At 42.6% G+C, this 17,670-nt stretch overlaps 2 long non-coding RNA genes across 2 annotated transcripts in view; both read left to right on the top strand.

Annotated features, from left to right (window-relative positions):
* The window catches only part of LOC310702089, a 164,446-nt gene that overhangs the window by 100,362 nt on the left and 46,414 nt on the right, over positions 1-17,670 (top strand). The gene's annotated exons all lie outside the window — the stretch shown is intronic.
* The window catches only part of LOC310702143, a 37,359-nt gene continuing 20,076 nt past the window's right edge, over positions 388-17,670 (top strand). The window contains exon 1 of the long non-coding RNA XR_014523290.1: positions 388-975. This is a non-coding gene — a long non-coding RNA (uncharacterized lncRNA). The remainder of the gene's footprint in view (positions 976-17,670) is intronic.

Genomic DNA, 17,670 nt, shown 5'->3' with positions numbered 1-17,670 from the left:
ATTTTTGCATTTCAATCTACTGTATCTATAAATTTTATTGTTTATAGCCAATGGCCACCACAATACAATATGAGCACAAATCACACAGCTGCAAAACAAAAGACATTGCATGCATCAGATCAGGATAAATCTATAGCGTACAAAATTAATTTTCACATTTCTTTCAATGGGAAGGATATAGGGCAGCAGAGCCAAAGTGGTGGGGTCTAGATCAGAGTTTCTATCATCCTTGACTGTCTGCCCTGCTGGCTGAAGCTGATGGGAACTTGACAACAACATCTGGGGACATCTCAATGACTATTCTGTGATATACAAAATCTTCAAAGGATTAAGGCACTGATCCAGAAGAGAATGAACTGAGAAGAGGCCCCACTGAATTATCTGAAGTGAAACAGAGGAAGATCATTACATTATTATTATTATTATTATTATTATTTATTTATTTATTTATTTATACCCCGCCCATCTGGCTGAGTTTCCCCAGCCACTTTGGGCGGCTTCCAATCAAGCGTTAAAAACAGTACAGCATTAAATATCAAAAACTTCCCTAAACAGGGATGCCTTCAGATGTCTTTTAGAATAGGATAGTTGTTTATTTCCTTCACATCTGAAGGGAGGGTGTTGGCTTCCTAACTATAAGCTACTCTGTTTGGATATCATAAAAATTCACAGACAGACAGACTTTAATGTTGTATACAGTGTAAGGTTGGGGAATTGAGAGGTGGGGAGAGCGAGCAGGGGGGGAGGGGTAGTACACTTTCATTATTTTACAAAGTTCATATGCAAGGTGTTTGTGTCAGTGTGACATGGGTAGCTTCTCTTCCTTTTCATTTATTAGTTTTCATTGGCAGTGAGAAAGATTGGGGGGCCCAGGACATAGTTGGTTGCCTTCAGTGACTGCAGTAAAGGTGGTGGAGGCTGAAGCATTTTGAGGAAGAGATTGTTGTAATTCTTGGTTTGGTCCTTCAAGTAAAGGTAAAGGTAAAGGGACCCCTGACCATTAGGTCCAGTTGTAGACAACTCTGGGGTTGCGGCGCTCATCTCGCTTTACTGGCCGAGGGAGCCGGCGTACAGCTTCCGGGTCATGTGGCCAGCATGACTAAGCTACTTATGGTGAACCAGAGCAGCACACAGAAACACGGTTTACCTTCCCGCCAGAGCGGTACCTATTTATCTACTTGCACTTTGATGTTCTTTCGAACTGCTAGGTTGGCAGGAGCAGGGACCGAGCAACGGGAGCTCACCCCATCGCGGGGATTTGAACTTCCAACTTTCTGATCGGCAAGCCCTAGGCTCTGTGGTTTAACAACCAGCACCACCCGCGTCCCTTCAAGTACTTGTTGAAGTACATGTTGAAGTACCCTTCAAGTACTTGCTGTTAAAGTTGTTCCGTGGAATTCCTGATCTGGACCTTGTGTGGGAATGAATTCTCTCCATCACAAAAATAAGTTTTGAAGCCTTACTGCAGAACAGTCTTAAACAGTCTAACAATAAGATAACCATGATAAAGTAGCACATTGCAAACAATGTTCAGTCCTTTATGTAATTCAGTCAGCTTTCCTATCCCTGGTCCCAGAGGGAGATCCTAAGCTTCTTCAACATTGCATGACTTATTTGCAACTGCTGCTGCTGCTTCTCCTAGCCATCTCCAGCAAGAACAAACTGGCTTCTCAAGTTTAAGCTTCCTTCCGTGAGAGCTCTGCAGCTTATGCCTCCAGCGATGAGTTATGAGGAAAGATCCAGCCTCCTCTGATGCTTCTGTCAGAGTGGAACCTCTTGCCTAAGTCTAAGAGAAACTTCCCTTTATAGTATTTTTATTACAATGCATTCAAGCACAGCATTATATGTACATTAAACTTACAGGACTTGTTGCCTTCCAAGTAACAATGACACTTACAAGCAGGTTGTCACTTTCTTTTTCTATGTCTGCTTCGTATGCCCAATGTTCTCTCTCTTTCCCCTCAAATGCTCCAGGCGACCACAGATGAGTGTCTAAAGAGAAACCAAAAGCTCAGAGTTTGGGGGTGGGGTGAAGCCTTGAACATCAGGTTGCCTCCTAGTGCCTGGGGGGCCAGCTATTAGATTTCTATTTGGTAAGTGTTGTAGGAGTTTTAAGGTTTTTAGCTGTATATTTAAAAAACAAGGCTCTTGTGAGATGTTTCATTATTTTGTTATTCTGACATTGCATTGCACAGGAGCACCTTTGCACAGCTGTTTGAATTTTTTTATGAAAAAAGAATAAGAATGCATTCTAAAGGGTTTTTTTAGAAGCAGAACAAGTATTTTATTTTTAATAACAGAGGAAATGATGCCCAATTCTGAGTGCTCATCCTGGCTTTAAAATTAGCAGCCGCAAATCCCTCACAAAAAGCTATGAAAGGATTTTGTTAGCAAGATCCCAGGTAAATTCCTGCCTTGTATTCCTGGGCTGCCTCTTCCTTGAGAACCAAAATTTTAAAAGATAATGACAACACGAGGAACATAATTAACATTTTGGAGAAGTTGCAAGTGAATATTAATACCCTAGCAGTTTAAATTTTTATAGATGCGGAGAAAGCCTTTGACAATATTTCTTGGAATTTTATGAAGAAAAATCTTCAGGGGGTGGGGGTGGGTCAAGGGTTTGAAAATGGTATAAGTGCAATTTATTCAGAACAAAAGGCTAAGCTAATAGTCAATAATGTGATGACAGAGGAATTTAAGATAGAGAAAGGGACACGACAAGGCTGCCCAATTTCCCCATTGCTTTTTATTTCGGTCCTGGAGGTTTTGTTAAATATGATTAGAAGGGACCATCTGATTAAAGGTATCCAGGTCGGAGCCAAACAATACAAATTGAAAGCTTTTGCAGATGACCTAGTTTTGACGTTACAGGAGCCAGAATTTAGTATGAAAAGAGTATTAGAACTAATTCAAGAATTTGGTCATGTGGCAGGATTTAAGCTGAACAAGTCAAAAACCAAAGTTCTTGAGAAAAATTTAACATCGGCCTTGCTTGCAAGCAAGGCCGTGATGCGAGGTTTCCTAATACAACAGAACTCTATAAAGAGGAAAAAACAAAATGAGAGGAAAGAAAAAAATTTGGAAAAAATGAAAGAAGGTGAAAAGAAATTGAGGTCCAAACCAAAGTCTCATGAGATTTTGAGAGAAATTAAGTACTACCAGATGCAGTATATGGAACTGATGAATAAAGAGATAGAATGGAAAATTAAGCAAATGAGACAAAGGACATTTGAATCAGCAGACAAATGTGGGAAACTTCTATCATGGCAACTGAAAAAGAGGCAAAAATTGAATACAGTGACAAGTTTAGAAATGGATGGAAAGAATATTTACAAACCAAATGAGATAAGTAATTGTTTTCAAAGTTTCTTCAGGAAACTATACGCACAAGGGCCAGTTAACGAACAGGAAATAGAAGAATTTCTTAAGAAATATGGATTACCAAAAATCTCAGAGCAAAGTAAAATGATTCTGAATGAGAAAATAACAGGACAAGAAATAGAGGGTGCCATTCAGAATATGCAATTGGGAAAATCTCCAGGACCAGATGGTTTGACTGCCAGATACTACAAAGCGTTGAAGGAATGGTTAGTACAACCATTGAAGGAAGTCTGTAATGAAATTTTGGAGGGGGAAAAGGCACCTGAATCGTGGAAAGAAGCTTTTATTTCACTTATACCGAAAACTGAGACTGAAAAGAACCAGGTTAAAAACTACCGCCCTATATCACTACTTAATGTGGATTATAAAATTTTTGCAGACATTTTGGCAAAAAGACTGAAGAGAGTGTTGGTAGGGGAGATTCATAAGGACCAAGCTGGCTTTCTTCCAGGGAGACACATGTCAGACAATGTGAGGAACATAATAGATATCTTGGAATTGTTAGAAGTGGACATTAATAGGAAGGCTGTTCTAATTTTTGTGGATGCAGAGAAAGCCTTTGATAATATCTGTTGGAGTTTTATGAAGAAGAATCTCCAAGGGATGGGGGTAGGCCAAGGTTTTGAAAACGGTATAGGTGCAATATACTCTGAACAAAAAGCAAAGTTAATTGTAAACAACGTGGTTACGGAAGAAATACCTATAGAAAAAGGTACACGACAGGGGTGCCCAATATCCCCTTTACTTTTTATATCAGTCTTGGAGGTTTTGTCAAACATGATCAGAGGGGACCAGTTGGTTAAAGGAGTTCAGGTCAGAGCCAAACATTACAAATTAAGGGCATTCGCAGATGATTTGGTATTGACTTTGCAACAGCCAGATACTAGTACTAAAAGAGTTTTAGAACTAATTGAGATATTTGGTCAAGTAGCAGGATTTAAATTGAACAAACAGAAAACGAAAGTCTTGGAGAAAAATCTAACAATTGTTGAAAAAGAGAGGTTTCAGAGTGAAACAGGTTTAGTGATAGGAAAGAAAGTGAAGTACCTGGGGGTAAACTTAACATCTAAGAACGTGAACTTATTTAAAGACAATTATGATAAATGCTGGACAGAAGTAAAGAAAGATCTAGAAATATGGTCAAGGCTGAGACTTTCCTTGTTAGGCCGAATTGCTGTCATCAAGATGAATGTATTGCCTAGAATGTTGTTTTTATTCCAGACGCTGCAGATTGTGGACAAGATGGATTGTTTCAAGAAGTGGCAGAAAGACATATCTAAATTTGTCTGGCAGGGCAAAAAGCCCAGAATAAAATTTAAGATTCTAACTGACGCAAAAGATAGAGGGGGGTTTGCCCTGCCGGACTTAAGACTCTACTATGAATCGGCAGCTTTCTGCTGGTTGAAACACTGGCTGCTTCTTGAGAACACAGACATTTTGGATTTGGAAGGGTTCGATAATAGATTTGGTTGGCATGCATATATATGGTATGACAAGGTAAAATCGCATAAAGGTTTCAAAAACCATATTGTTAGGAAAGCATTATATAATGTTTGGATGCGGTACAAAGATTTACTGGAAAGTAAAACTCCCAGGTGGTTGTCACCAATGGAAGCCAAGGAGGTGAAAAAACTTAATATGGGGTCTAAATGGCCAAAATATTGTGAAATTTTAGAACAAGATGGTGAAAAAGTTAAATTACAGAGCTATGAGAAATTAAAGTCCAAAGTACGAGACTGGCTTCATTACCTTCAGATAAACGAGGTATTTAAACAGGACAGGAAAATAGGCTTCCAGATGGAGAGGTCAAAACTAGAAACAGAGTTGTTAGAACCCAATACTAAGAATTTGTCGAGAATGTATAACTTGCTGTTGAAATGGAATACACAGGATGAAACGGTGAAATCAGCTATGATTAAATGGGCACAAGACATTGGTCATGAAATTATGTTTGCTGACTGGGAACAGTTATGGACCACCGGTGTTAAATTTACGGCATGTAATGCCTTAAGAGAAAATATTATGAAAATGATCTACAGGTGGTACATGACCCCAGTCAAGCTAGCAAAAATTTATCACTTGCCCAATAATAAATGTTGGAAATGTAATGAGACCGAAGGTACCTTCTACCACCTTTGGTGGACCTGCCCGACGATAAAAAGCCTTTTGGGAAATGATCTATAATGAAATTAAGAAAGTTCTCAAAAGGACTTTTCCTAAGAAGCCAGAGGCTTTTCTCTTGGGTATGGTGGGCCAATTGGTGTCAAGGAAGGATAGGACGTTTTTTATGTACGCCGCTACAGCAGCAAGGATCCTTTTAGCAAAGTATCGGAAGACACAAGAGCTACCCACGCTAGAAGAATGGCAGACGAAGGTGATAGACTATATGGGACTGGCGGAGATGACTGGCAGAATCCGTGACCAGGCGAAAGAGACAGTGGAAGAGGACTGGAAGAAATTCAAGATATATCTTAAAAATTGTTGTAAAATTGAGGAGTGTTAAGATGTCAGGGAAATGGGAAACAGAGAATTGCAGCTGTAATTAATAAGTTAAGGAAGAAATTAAAAGAATTGATTTGAATAATTAGCTAATTGGAGGAGTTGCTGAAGAAATTTTTTTTTTTATAATATTTTTATTAAGTTTTCTTTCAAATAGTCAGAAATTTACAGAATAAAGAATACAGAATGAAAATACAAGGGGGGGAAAAAGAAATACATAAAAACCAACTTTCCATATTATTTTCACTATTCCAGTCGGACTTCCCCACATCTTCCGAACCCTGCATTCTTTGCAATTAAAACATCAGCAATTTGTTACCTTATTTCATATCTTACTGTATCTTTCAAATACTATGTTTCTAAGATCAAAAAACTGTATCTCCATTGTTTGTACCTTGGAAATAAACACAGTATAGTTATTTCATATTGTCCACCTCGTCTTTCTTATCACTTAGTTTCCAATTCACCTATTCAAGTTGCTGAAGCAAAAGTTTCCTGATCGTACACATTCTTAACATTCATACAGCTTATATTGTTTTTGCAAATAGTCCTTAAATTTTTTCCAGTCCTCCTCCATTATTTCCTCTCCCAAATCTCGGATTCTGCCAGTCATTTCAGCCAGTTCCATGTAGTCCATCAACTGCGTCTGCCATTCCTCCAGCGTGGGTAAATCTGGTGTCTTCCAATACTTTGCGATGAGGATTCTTGCTGCTGTAGTAGCATACATAAACAGAGATCTATCCTTCTTTGACACCTTCTGGTCCACCATGCCCAGGAGGAAGGCCTCTGGTTTCTTGGGAAAGGTATATCTAAATACCTTTTTTAACTCATTGTAAATCACTTCCCAGAAGGCCTTCACTTTAGGGCAGGTCCACCAGAGATGAAAGAATGTCCCTTCCGCCTCCTTAAATTTCCAACATTTATTATCAGACAGGTGATATATCTTAGCAAGCTTGACTGGGGTCATGTACCACCGGTATATCATTTTCATAATGTTTTCCTTCAAGGCATTACATGCCGTGAATTTCATTCCGGTGTTCCATAACCTTTCCCAGTCCTCAAACATAATGTTGTGCCCAATGTCCTGTGCCCACTTTATCATGGCGGATTTTACTGTCTCATCTTGTGTGTTCCATTTAAGCAGCAAGTTATACATTCTCGAAAGTATCTTAGTTTTTGGTTCTAATAGTTCCGTCTCTAGTTTCGATTTTTCCACCTGGAAACCAACTTTTTTATCTATTTTAAAAACCTCTTGAATTTGAGCATAGTGTAGCCAGTCTCGCACCTTATTTTTTAATTTCTCCTGGCTCTGCAACCTCCAATTATCTCAAATTTTTTCCCAATATTTCGGCCAATGGGCCTCCATGTTAGGCCTTTTTCGAGCCTTGGCCTCCAACGGTGATAGCCACCTCGGGGTCTTGCCCTCTAATAAGTCTTTGTATTTCATCCAGACCATAAATATTGCTCTTCTGACAATATGGTTTTTAAACAATTTATGAACTTTAACCTTGTCGTACCACAAATATGCATGCCAACCAAAAGCATTATCAAACCCTTCCAGATCCAGGACATCAGTGTTCTCCAGCAAGAACCAATCCTTCAACCAACAGAAGGCTGCAGATTCATAATACAACCTCAAGTCTGGCAGGGCAAACCCCCCTCTTTCTTTCGAGTCAGTTAGTATTTTAAACTTTATTCGGGGCTTTTTGCCCTGCTATTTTGGAGATATCCTTCTGCCACTTTCCAAAACATTCCACTCTGTCCACAATCTGTAGGGTCTGAAACAAAAATAACATTTTCGGCAATACATTCATTTTTATAGCTGCAATTCGACCCAACAAGGAAAGTTTCAGTCTTGACCAAGTTTCCAAATCTTTTTTGATTTCTACCCAACATTTTTCATAGTTGTCTTTAAATAAATTCAAATTTTTGGAGGACAAATGCACCCCCAGGTATTTCACTTTTTTAACAACACTTAATTCTGTCTCTTTCTGAAACCCATCCGTTTCTGTAGGTGTCAAATTTTTAGCCAAAACCTTGGTTTTTTGCTTGTTCAACTTAAATCCCGCCACCCGACCAAATTCATGAATCAGTTCTAGAACTCTTTTTGTACTAGATTCTGGCTCCTGTAGTGTTAAAACCAAGTCATCTGCGAATGCTTTCAGTTTATATTGTTTCACTCCGACCTGTATTCCTTGTACCAACCGGTCCTCCCTGATCATGTTCAAAAGCACCTCCAGGACTGAGATAAATAATAGAGGGGATAGGGGGCACCCCTGTCGTGTCCCTTTTTCAATTTTAAACTCCTCTGTCACCACATTGTTCACTATCAATTTAGCTTTTTGCTCAGAATAAATTGCTTCTATACCATTTTCAAACCCCCGTCCCACTCCCATCCCTTCCAAGTTTTTCTTCATAAACCTCCAAGAAATGTTGTCAAAGGCCTTCTCTGCGTCAATAAAAATTAACACTGCTCTCGTATTGATATTTGTTTGTAAAAGTTCCAAAATAGCAATAATGTTCCTAGTGTTATCAAACAAATGTCTTCCTGGGAGAAAGCCTGCCTGATCCTTATGGATTACTTCATTCAGTACTTTTTTAAGTCTACTTGCCAGAATGTCTGCAAAGATTTTGTAATCCACATTTAGGAGTGAGATGGGACGGTAGTTTTTGAGTTGAGTCTTTTCAGTTTCCACTTTCGGAATCAATGTGATGAAAGCTTCTTTCCACGACTCCGGTGCCTTCTTCCCCTCCATAATCTGGTTACAAACCTCCATCAAAGGTTGTATCAAATAGTCTTTCAAAACCTTATAATATTTGGAGGTAAGTCCATCAGGGCCTGGAGATTTGCCTAATTGCATATTCTGAATGGCACCTTCGATTTCCTGTTGCATTATTTTGCAATTCAGGATTGTTCTCTTTTCCTGAGTTACTTTTGATAGTCCATTGGTTTTTAAGAATTGATCTATTTCAAATTCTCTCTGTGGCCCCTGTGCATAAAGTTCTTTAAAATATCTCTGGAAACACTTTCTGATTTCTTCTGGTTTCTGAACAATTCTCCCTTCAATCTCTAGATTTGTAACTGTATTCAGTTTTTGTCTCTTTTTCAGCTGCCATGCTAGCAGTTTTCCACATTTATTTGCTGATTCGAATGATCTTTGCTTCATTTGTTTAATTTTCCATTCCACCTCTTGATTTATCAATTTCGAATATTGTGCCTGATGGAATTTAATTTCTCTCAGCACCTCCTTCGACTTTGGTTTACTTCTCAATTTTTTCTCTCCTTCTCTTATTTTCTCCAAGATCTTTTCTTTTTTTCCATTCCAGAGTCTTTTCTTAATCGTATTTTGTTGTATCAGAAACCCTCTCATAACTGCTTTGCTTGCGTCCCAGATTGTTCTCTTTTCCACCGTAGTGTTCAAGTTTATTTCAAAATAGTCTTTTAAAGTTTTTGGGGCCTTCTTTACAATCTCCTGGTCTCTTAGTAGGGTGTCATTCATTTTCCATCTAAAGGAACCGGTTGGAGTAAGTCTCAATTCCACTTTCAAGGCGTTATGGTCGGAGCAGGTTTTTGGGCAGATTTCCACTTTTATAGTTTTAGGTGCCAGCCCTCTAGTTGTCCATATTTGGTCGATTCGTGTCCATGACAAATGAGCCTCAGAAAAAAAAGTTCCTTCTTTACCTAAGGGGTTTTTTGTCCTCCATATATCAATCAAATCCATATTGTCAGTTAGTTCAAAGAAAGTTTTAGGCATGGTTTTAGGCTCACTCTGCCCGTGGTTTTTCTTAATGGGTCGTCGCTATGCCGCAGCGTGCAACCCTTTCCCGCGGAGCCCCTCTTCAGAGACTGAAGAGGACCGCCATTGCCATTTCGCGCCGCCTCCGGAAGTCGAGTTGCTGAAGAAATTTAAAACAAGGATGTGGAAAAGGGGAGGTATGGGGAAGTCCAGGAAGCAAGGTGTATGAAAATAAGAGTATGGAATTATACATGTTTATATGTTTGTATGTTTGTGTATTGTCTATTGTTTGTTTTTATTTTGTGTGTGGAAAACCAATAAAAATTTATTTTTTTTAAAAAAAGAGAGAAATTTAACATCGATTGAGAAAGAGAGGTTTCAGAAGGAGACAGGTTTAACTTTAGTTAAGAAAGTAAAATATCTGGGGGTTAATATGACGGCTAAGAACTTACATTTATTTAAAGATAATTATGAGAAATGTTGGACAGAAGTGAAAAAAGACTTAGAAATATGGTCAAATTTGAAGCTTTCCTTGTTGGGTCGAATTGCAGCTATAAAGATGAATGTATTGCCAAAAATGTTATTTCTGTTTCAATCGTTGCAAATTTTGGACAAGATGGACTGTTTCAAGAAGTATATTTCTAGATTTGTCTGGCAGGGCAAGAAGCCCAGAATAAAATTTAAAATATTAACTGATGCAAAGGAAAGAGGCGGATTTGCCGTGCCAGACCTTAAACTTTACTATGAATCAGCAGCATTCTGCTGGTTGAAAGACTGGCTGCTTCTTGAGAACACGGACATTTTGGACTTAGAAGGTTTTAACAATGTTTTTGGGTGGCATGCATATTTGTGGTACGACAAGGTTAAAGCACATAAAGCATTTAAAAACCATATTGTAAGGAAAGCATTGTTTAATGTCTGGATAAGATACAAAGACTTACTGGAAAATGAAACCCCAAGGTGGTTGTCACCAATGGAAGCGAAGGCTCAGAAAAAGCTCAATATGGAGGCCAAGTGGCCGAAATATTGGGAAATATTGGAACAAGAAGGAGATAAATTGAAATTGCAGAATTTTGAGAAATTAAAAGATAAAGTGCGAGACTGGCTTCATTATTATCAAATAAGAGAGGCCTATAATTTGGACAAAAAAATTGGCTTCCAGGTGGAAAAATCAAAATTGGAAACAGAATTGTTAGATCCCAAAACTAAGACACTTTCAAGAATGTATAACTTGCTGTTAAACTGGAATACGCAGGATGAAACGGTTAAATCTGCTATGATTAAATGGGCACAAGATATTGGTCATAACATTATGTTTGCTGACAGGGAACAGTTGTGGACCACCGGTATGAAGTTTACGGCATGTAATGCCTTAAGAGAGAATATTATTGAAAAGATATACAGGTGGTACATGACACCAGTCAAGCTTGCAAAAATATATCATTTGCCCGATAACAAATGTTGGAAATGTAAAGAAAATGAAGGTACATTCTTTCACCTTTGGTGGACGTGCCCAAAGATTAAGGCTTTCTGGGAGATGATCTATAATGAAATGAAAAAGGTATTAAAATATACCTTCCTGAAGAAACCAGAGGCCTTTCTCCTGGGCATGGTCGGCCAGTTGGTGTTAAAGAAGGATAGAAATTTTTTAATGTATGCTACAACAGCAGCAAGAATACTTATCGCAAAGTATTGGAAGACACAAGATCTACCCACCCGGGAAGAATGGCAGATGAAGGTGATGGAGTACATGGAACTGGCGGAAATGACTGGCGGAATTCGAGACCAGGGAGAAGAGTCGGCAGAAGAAGATTGGAAGAAATTTAAAGACTATCTACAGAAACATTGTAAAATTAAGGAATGTTAGAAGGATGCTGGAATGAAGTTATGCGGTTTTAGCAGTAATGTTATACAATTAGGTAAAATTCAGATGCAAGTAATGGACTACATGGAAATGGCGGAAATGACTGGCAGAATCCGAGACCAGGGAGAAGAGTTGGTGGAAGAAGATTGGAGGAAATTTAAAATTTATTTACAGAAACATTGTAAAATTTTTGAATGTTAATGGCATTGAAATGAACTGAAGGGGTTCTAGCAACAAGGTAAAAAATAAGATTGGATTGATAATAGATAAATTAATTGGATATGAATTTGCTGAACTAATTTTCAAAAGGGATACAAAAAAGGGAGACGTGAGGAAGTCAGGAAAATAAGTGAATCAAAGATGAGGAATTAAAAAGAGGGATTTTTGTGGGGGTTTTTTAATGTGCTTTTTTCTTTCTTTTTTGTTTTTCCCCCTTTCTTTTCTAAGTTAAACTTTTGTATTTTTTGTATTTTATAATTTTATATTTTTTGTATATGTTTTTTCCTTTTTCTGTTTGTTGTTATTCTTAAAACTTAATAAAATATCATTTAAAAAAAATAGATCATGAATAGGTGAGAATGTAAAGTTACAATATATTAAGATAAATCATTAAGATAAAAGCAAAAATGGAAAGGATATGCTGAAGTAACTAATTGAACTAGAATACAAAAAAAGGAGGTGTGAGGAGGTCAGGGAAACAAGTAAATGAAAGACAAGACATGTAAAGATTGATTTGTTTTTAATTGTTTTTATTTTTCTGTACTTTGTTTTTTCTGTTTTCTTTTTCTTTTTGTAATTCTTTGAAACTTTAATAAATATTATTTATTATAAAAAAAAAGAATTATGGTGCTGGAGGAGACTCTTGAGAGTCCCATGGACTGCAAGAAGATCAAACCTATCCATTCTGAAGGAGATCAGCCCTGAGTGCTCACTGGAAAGATACATACTGAAGCTGAGGTTTCAATACTTTGCCCACCTCATGGGAAGAGAAGGCTCCCTGGAAAAGACCCCCCTGATGTTGGGAAAGATGGAGGGCACACGGAGAAGGGGACGACAGAGGACGAGATGGTTGGACAGTGTCCTCAAAGCTACGAACATGAGTTTCACCAAGCTGCGGGAGGCAGTAGAATACAGGAATGCCTGGCGTGCTCTGGTCCATGGGGTCATGAAGAGTCGGACACAAATAAACGACTAAACAACAACAAACTTGCCAAATGAACCTTATATTGGCCCGTTTGACAAGACCAGCTACCATGTTTGAATTGTTGTTGTTTTTTTGGGGGGGGAGGGGAAAGGCTTAAGCATAATTTTGGGAGGCAGCAAATGGTCACATTTATTTATTTACTTTTAATAATATTTATTAAGGTTTTAAAGGTTACAAAAAGAAAAAAATAATAACATCGTATTAAGCAACATCAAAAACAACAAATCATAATAAGAAAATAAAAAAAAGAAAATACAAAAACAGGAAAAAAAGTCCATTAAAAAAATAAAACATCGAATCTTCCCATAACTTATCATTCGTTAGCTTGTTTTCTTGACCTTCTAGTTTGGTTAACTATTTCAGCAAATCCTTTCCATCTTTTCCAATTTTTGTCCTGTAATTTATCTTAATATGATATAACTTTACTTTCCCTCGTTTCACCAATTAACAGTCTATTTTTTCCTAATCCTTTATAACATTTCTGCTAAAACCACATAAGTTCATTCCAATATCTTCCTAACATTCTGTCAGGGAACTGCCATCGGAAGGACAGGAGGTGGAAGGGCTCCCTGAGGTTGAGACAGACTTAGCAGCTGAAGAGGGAACCAGCAGGGGGAGAGGAGGGGCTCCAGGGGAAAGTGAGTCGGAGGGATGGCTCAGAGACACTTCCAGCGAAAACAGTGGGGAGGTTTCAAGACCTCCTATAGGGACACCCACTCCTCGCCGGAAACTGTCACGCCGAGAGTCCAGAAGACGTGTTTCCGTTAAGGAGCTTTTATGCTGGAAGAGATTCCGTAAGAGACCACTTTCGGATTCTGCTAGCGACTGACGGAGCCATGCTGGAGGGGCTCCGTCGTAGGCAGAGGTTTGAGGACTTGACCAAACTCTGAGGGACTTGCATTTTACGCACAAGCAGCTCATCATCCCATTACAGCAATCCGAAAGTCCTTGAAAGCAGCTTGTGCAAGGGGAGGCATCATGAGCAACCCAGCCGAAACCGGAGAAGCAGGAGGAGCTGGAGCGGGTCCAAGCCTGGAAGAAAGGTACAGGGTGTTGGAGGTCCAGCTAGCGCTGCAGACGGCGAGGCTCGAGGAGAGGAGGGCTCAGGATGCAGAAAAGGGAAAAACCACCCCGCTCACACGAAAGGTGCCAGGATTGGTGCAGAAGTTTGGGGGGGATCCCAGGAACTATCACGCCTTTAGGACAGAGATGCAATATGCTCTCAATCTGCAGTTTGATGACTTTCCCGACGAGGAGTCGCGAGTGGCTTTTGTGATTGGCCATCTCGAATCGGGGGCGAAGGACTGGGTTAGACCCCTGATGGCAGTGAATAATGAGATCCTAAAGGACACGAGGAAGTTTTTTCGCGCCATGGACCTGATGTTTTCCAGCGACATTGAGCAGGGAGTGGTGCGCAGACAGTTAATGGCTTGCAAACAGGGGAGCCGATCTGTCCGTGAGTACTGGACTGAGTTTACCATGTTGATCCATAAATTGGGGTGGGATCTATCGGCGGAGCCCATTCAAATGCTTTTCGAAGAAGGGCTTTCTTCGGCGGTGAAAGACGAACTTTCCCGGGCGCCCAGGGCGGAGTCTATGGACCAGCTGACCAAATCCGCGCTGACCATAGGAGCACGCCAGGAGGCGAGAGCGTTGGAAAAGCGGGAAGGGAAAGGGGAGCGCTGGAGGGATTTCCGCATTCCAGAGATTCCAGAACCACCTTTCCCGCCGGCAGAGCCGATGGAAATTGGCACAGCGCGCGCGCGCGCAGTTTCAAATCCCAGTGAAGGGCGGAAGAAGGAGGGGAAGAGCGCCAAGAAATGTTATCTCTGCCAACAGCCAGGTCACTTTGCCAGAGTTTGCCCACAAAGAAAGCAATGGCAAGGGATGGCGGGAGCTGTTGGGGAAAAGGAGGAGGAAGGCAAGGAGCAAGTAAAAGCCAACGCCTGGCTGCCACTGTCGGGGCACAGCAGCCAGGCCAAAGAGCAGTAAAAGTGCCCACGCCGGAACCTCCAAGACCTGCTTTAGTGATAGAGGTGTTACTAGAGCTGCCAAATGGACACCCACTGAAGATAAAGGCGCTATTGGACTCAGGCAGTTCCTGTAATTTCATGAGTAAGGAGTTTGCAGCTGAGCACCAGATACAAACTGTCCCTTTAAGTAACCCCTTGCAGGTGACCACGATCGATGGGCGGGAGCTACTGGGAGGAGAAGTCAGCCAACAGACGGTTCCAATGATAATGAGAGTGGCAAGGCACACCGAACAAATAGCGTTCAATGTGGCTACCTTGGGAGGAGCGCCCATTATTTTGGGGATGAGCTGGCTGGCGCTGCACGATCCGCTAGTGCAGTGTTTCCCAACCGGTGTTCCACGGCACACAAGTGTGCCGCGAGGTGTTGCCTGGTGTGCCGCGAGGTGTTGCCTGGTGTGCCGCGAGGTGTTGCCTGGTGTGCCGCGAGGTGTTGCCTGGAGGGAGGCGGGCGAGTCCAAAAAAGGTTGGGAAACACTGCTCTAACACACGCCAGCCGGGGTCTGCCTCCGCGTTGCATCAGCTTCCTCGCTCTCGGCGCTCTGCTTGCCAGCCTGGTGGCCTCTGCCCCGCCCCGAGACTGGAAGGGAGGGGCGGGGCTTCCACTGCGGCTGCGTCTCTGGCTCTTTCGACTCATTCCTCCTCCGAGTGGGCTTGAAAGAGCGGCCGATGGATGAATCGGCCGGCGACCCTGAAGACTTGTGCAAAGTAGAGGAGGCGGAGAAGCGACGGCAGGGAGCTTAGGCGCCGCATCCGGCTCATTGCGGGAAGTCAAGATGGCGGCGGGTAAGTGTGGGAAGCAGCTTTTTCCCTCCGCCGCCCCCCTCTCACCGGGAATAAAGGGGGCCCCGCTGGGGGGTGACGTTGTAGAACGCAGAGTTCTTATTTTGGGAAGGTTTGAGGGGTCGGACTAAGCGGGTTGGGGGCTGGTCTGGGCTTCCGCTCCCTCCCCTCCCCACGGAGTGTACCTGCGGTGCAAGGAGGCGCTCTGAGCCACTGCTCTGGGAAAGGAAGGAGGGCGAGGCGGCCTGGCCAAGTGCAGGGGAGACCCATAGTGGGGAGCAGGGGGAGGAGGAGGCACCGAGGAATGGAGGCGGGGGAGACTCCCTCGCTTTGCAGAAACTGCAAAAAACGAGGCAGGAATTGGGTTTGTTTTTGTAGCTCAGGACGTGCTTCGCTTCTGGTGTGCCTAAGGCGGCCGCCCCAATTATCCCCTAGCCCGTCTTTCCAGGTGCTGCCCCCCCTCCACAAAGGGCCATAGAACTGTAGAGTTGGCAGGGGTCCCAAGGGTCATCTAGTCTTAAGTTTCTCTTTCAAAAAGGAAACGTGGGTTAAAGCGGCGACGCCGCCCCCCACTCACTTTCCTGCTCTGGCTTCCCTAACAGTTTTCCGAGTTGCGTCACTGGATCCAGCCCCCTTTTCCACAGGTGACACGGGGCTGGAGGGAGGGAAAGAGGGCTTTACGTCGCGCACAAAGGCAGCCTCCTAGAAGCGCTCTGGGCCGGCGCCGTTTCGCCGAAGGCGCCGGAGGACCCCCACCCTCAGCTCCTTCAAAAAGGACTGGAGCGGAATAGCCCTTTCTCTTCTTCCCCAACCCTTGTCGTTGGAGGAGTCCCTCAGTCCCTCGCTTTGCTGCCTCCCCCCACCCCCACCCCCAAAGCTTGGAGGTTCCCCGGCAAGGGGGAGGGGAAAAATTGAAACTTACACTTTCGTGCGTCCCTCCCAGCGTGACGCTGCGCGCTGACGTCACGGGGCTGTAATGGTGGTGTGCCTCGATATTTTTTTCATCAAACAAGTGTGCCTTTGCCCAAAAAAGGTTGGGAAACACTGCGCTAGTGGGCTGGCATCAGAGAGTGGTCTCCTTTGGGTCAGCGCATTGCCTAGAACACTGCAAAGAGGGGAGGGCTCCAGAAAGGACCAGAGCCACCCTGGCAGGGACAGAAGTAACGGACAAAGGGAAGGTGCCCCCACAATATGCTGATCTAAGCAACGTATTCAGCAAAAGGGAAGCAGACAAGCTGCCGCCGCATAGACCCTTTGACTGTCAAATCAATCTACTCCCTGGGGCCCAACTCCCAGTGGGCAAGCTGTATGCCATGTCAGACAGGGAGATGCAGGAGTTAAGGGAGTTCATTGACAAAAACCTGAAGCGAGGTTTCATCAGAGAGTCCAGAGCGGTGGGGGGCAGCCCAGTGTTTTTTGTGGACAAAAAAAACACAGATAAACCGAGGCTTGTAGTGGACTTCAGGGCCCTAAATGCAGTAGAACAGAAGGGAAGGTGAAGCCGTAAGGGTGGGGGATCAGGTGTGGCTGTCAACCCAAGGCTTGCCGTTTAAAGGGGGTTGCAAGAAGTTGAGACCCAAAAGGTTGGGACCCTTTGAGGTCATTCAGCAGGTCAACCCAGTGGCTTTCAAACTCCGGTTACCCAACCACATGAAATTGCACCCAGTATTCCATAGGTCCTTACTGTCACCGTATAGGGGGGGACGTGAAGGGGAATCCACCAGGGGACCTGCCTTAGAAGAAAGGGAACGCAGCAGCCATGTTGCGGAAATCATTGATTCCAGGTGGAAGGGGAATCAGGTGGAGTATTTGGTGGTGTGGGAAGGGGAACCGGAGTCAGAAAACACCTGGGTAACTGCAGAGGATGTCAATGACGAGGTCTTAATAGAAACGTTCCACCAAAGGTTCCCGAGGAAACCTCAGCCTGTAGCAAGGTTCAGGAGGGAGTACTTCGGCACCACCGACGAGGAGGAGGAACTGGAAGGATTCACGGAATCGGAGCTGGAAGAAGGAATTGACTCCGATGACGAGTACTTGGGGACCAGGAACAGCAACCGGTGGAGGGAAGTGTTCGAGACTTCGGAAGATGAGGGAGGTTCTTTCAGGGGCTTTGCTTCCTCACCGCCCATAGAGGAGGGGACGGGAGGGGGTGAAAGGGGCCCTGGAGGG

The sequence above is a fragment of the Podarcis liolepis genome (genome assembly GCF_965112155.1).
Source record: "Podarcis liolepis genome assembly, chromosome: 2".
In the NCBI taxonomy this organism is placed as follows: domain Eukaryota; kingdom Metazoa; phylum Chordata; class Lepidosauria; order Squamata; family Lacertidae; genus Podarcis; species Podarcis liolepis.
This window is presented reverse-complemented; position numbering and strand designations above follow the sequence as displayed.